General features: G+C 36.2%; 1 long non-coding RNA gene across 1 annotated transcript; it reads right to left on the bottom strand.

Annotated features, from left to right (window-relative positions):
* Nucleotides 1-1,016: 1,016 nt before the first annotated feature.
* Nucleotides 1,017-3,099, bottom strand: LOC118698012 (uncharacterized). The gene is made up of 2 exons (XR_004981826.1): nucleotides 1,534-3,099; nucleotides 1,017-1,244 (listed from the first exon to the last, which is right to left on the bottom strand). It is a non-coding gene; the product is annotated as an uncharacterized LOC118698012 (long non-coding RNA).
* Between the last annotated feature and the right edge of the window lie 435 nt (nucleotides 3,100-3,534).

The raw sequence follows: 3,534 nt of genomic DNA, 5'->3' as shown, positions 1-3,534 counted from the left end.
CGAAAGAGATGGGTACAAATTACTTATTTTAGGACTTTGAAATGCAAAGGAGGAAAATAATCTAAGTTGATTTGTAAAAACGTGTCCTAGAAGGACAGCCTTGTGCATAGGCAAATTAACAGAACCCATAAAACAGGAGTTTCGTGGTTATATTAATCACTGTAATGTTCTGGAAACCATTGCCAAAGCAGTGCTTCAGAGTGAACTTGGCGGAAGCATTTACCCTTTTCTGGTTAATTCCAGCTGTTTCAAAAGCTGTTGAAGAATTTCAGCAGAGTAAGATTTTAAAAAACAGTTGGGACAAGAGTCACAAAGTTTACTCTTCAGAGGACTACTGTCATACAAAAGGACAGCAAATAGGTTATTAGGCTTATTTCATGGGCCCCAAAATTATGTTCCATATCATCAGAGGGCAGAAATTATCACAATTCCATGCAAAATCCATCACAGTGTGTACACCAGTTGTACCCCTTCAAGCCAGTGGAAAATCAGAACTAATATCTCTACCAAGATATGATCTGCACTATGGAAAAAATTGTATTTTCATTCTACTTCATCATCCTCTTTGTCTTTCTTTTAGACGTTGTCGTATCCTCTCCCATCAGATGCTCTCCAAAGTTCTCTTGGCTCACTTGTTTTCCATCTTCCTAACCTTTCTCCCAGAGTACCCTGGAGTGAGTAAAACAGGAGGGAACAACACAAGGACCCCACTAAGAGTGGCAATTTCACCTTCAGAATGTGCAGCCCCTGTGGTTTGCTAAACTTGGAGGTTGAGGCTGAGGCACAAATCCAAGGATGTCAGAGAGGTGCAGCCCTGGGATGAAGACACAAGTGGGAATCATCCCCACAGCTCCTTCCAAAGGCTCTGGCTGGCTTCCCAGCCTGCTGCTGAGCAAAAAAACCACCAAAATGTGGATCTTGAGCCACACAGGGAAGTTACTTGGAAATAAAAGGACCTCTAACAATTTGCACCAGCTGAAAGAGGGGTTTTTTTAGAACAGGCTCAGATTTTCAAGTTCAGATTTTGATATGTATTTATTAATGATGTAATATCTCATATGCTATTATTTATCCAACAAATAATCAAGTGCTTTTATGTAAGTTTATTCACAGTTATTTTTATACAGGCACAAGATTGTTTTTGCCACATAAAACACATTACTTTAGCAATTACATATTTTAATACTACCAGATATTATGAGTATTATAATAGAAAATACTGCAACAAGATCACAAACTTCTACCTGTTTTAGAAAAAAAATAAAGAAAATTCTTATTCTCTCAGAAATATTTATCCTAATAACGTTTAAATCACTGCAGGTACAAAAAAATGTCTTAAATTTTAAAAAAATAAATGTTTTCAAATATTTCTAATAAAAGGGAAAAAAAAAACCCTCTGACCTCTGATTACTTAAACTTTTTCAATGCTGAGACACAAAATATAGTTCAAGAATATACATGATCATTGTTGGGTCAATAAAATGAGAGAAGGACTATGGGTAATACTAAAATGAATATTAAAAATGAACCTACCATGCAAAATTCAGTGCATCTGGTCTTAATCACTCCATATTCACAATCAGTGCTCTTGATTATTTAGATCCATAATTTTGTTCTGCCTATTATGAGAGAAGTAAATAATCTTCATCTAGCTTTACAGCACATTCTTGCAACACAACACAAGTAAGTGATCAAGGCTTAAAGGTTAACTGAGATCAACAGGAACCAAACATGGAAATACATCTGAAAATATAGGCCAGAGGGATGTATCCCACCAGTGCTTATTTCCAAATTCAGTTTCCAAAATCAGCCCAATAGCTTAGCTGCCATTGCATGAATGAATGTGAACATTTTTAAGTGTAGCTTTTACTGATTAACCTCCCTAATAAAAGTAGTAACAGAGGAAAGAACTAAACCTAAATGTCCAAAAGGCTTTCTTTGTCCCTAGTCCTTTCCTCCCAAATGAGTAGGAAACTTTGCTTTTCCCTAGTCTGCCTCTGGCATTTACTAATGATTCGAACAAAAACTTGATGAAAGTAGTTAAATTTGACAATGGTTCAATTTAAAATGATTTTTAGTTGTGGGACATTTCAGTTCTGACTCTGGAGGGAAAGCAAAGAGGAGATGAAGCGTGGCAAGCTTTCAGTTGCTGGCCAAAATGAATCTGGGTTCACACACTGATGGTCCAGGAATGAGGTCCTTGGACAATGGATGCTGTTGAAACCTCTGAGGAAGACGCTGGAGAATTGATTTGAATGCCATAATGAGTATATCTGCCTAGTTCCCTCAGCAGTTAAAAATAAAGTTAAAAGAAAGAGCAATCGGGAATCTTTAATGATAATATAAGGCAATGACTTATGCTCAGTTTTGGTTTTTGTCAGAGACTTGGGAGAAAAAGAACAGAACAGGACAAACTGTGTTAGCTGAACACAAAGTGAATCCTCCATTTAAACATTATTTTACTTTTTCTCAGATGTAGTTCTTGCTTAAAATTATTTTCCCAATAATTCTGGCAATTTCTGATCTCTGAATTAATCACCATGAGTATGTTATGTGCATTCAAAATAGATGTCAGAGAACTCAGAGAGCAGACCTTTGCTGAAAATTTTCATGTCACCAACTTTACAATTTGCTGTTCAAAAATATTTTCCATTATATATCCATATTTTGTTGTTTCCTTGAAATTCCTGATCAACAAATGAACAGAATTACAGGAATATTTATTGAATGGTAGTGGAGTTTAAAAACAGCTGATTAAAGTTTGGATAAGTAAGCTATCCAAAATTCACAGAATTACAACATATTAATTGGTCTCTTCATTCTCCCTCCTCTCCTCAACACTTGGAAGGACTTTTAGGATGTAAGAGGGAACAAAATGAATCAGATATAAAATACTGTTTTGCAGTCAGACTCAGCTGTGGGGAAATCACTGGCACAAGAATCAAGTGTTGCATTTAAAGCAAAGTTTCATAATTTTATACTGGTTAATAGTGTACTGGGAGCCTTTTGCAAATTTTCTTCACTCTCTTTGTAAGGCCTTAGCTCTGCCTTAAGCTCATAATAGAGTCAGCAAGAATTCTTCAGGTTAAACTGTTCAGATGAGGTCATTTGCTCAAGATGTTTCAAGTTTTGGAAGAACAAATGATCCTATGAGATGATCTCATTACAGAGGTCAAAAGGCTCGTGAGAAGGATGATAGGAAATACCTTTCTTTCTTTGTCCATAAAACACCACACAAAAATTTTGCAATGATATGAAGGAAGCCAAGGCAGGGAAAAAATTATCAGAAGAACTTGTGCTCCCTTTAATTTCTAAACCCACCTCTTATGCTTACTTTGTAACACTGCTGCAAATTATCAAGGGAAAGGCTTAATCTTCCTAAATTGATTTGGAATTCCTGACATATTGAAAAAGTACACAAGTCTGTAAGGGAGGGAATATACAGAACAGCACAGGTTGCAACTCATGGGAAGGAGGTTTCATGTGTAAGCTGGGTTTTTCAGAGAAGGACACAAAGCTCATTTTGATTTTGTG

This window comes from Molothrus ater, chromosome 5 (assembly GCF_012460135.2).
Source record: "Molothrus ater isolate BHLD 08-10-18 breed brown headed cowbird chromosome 5, BPBGC_Mater_1.1, whole genome shotgun sequence".
Classification (NCBI taxonomy): Eukaryota; Metazoa; Chordata; class Aves; order Passeriformes; family Icteridae; genus Molothrus; species Molothrus ater.
This window is presented reverse-complemented; position numbering and strand designations above follow the sequence as displayed.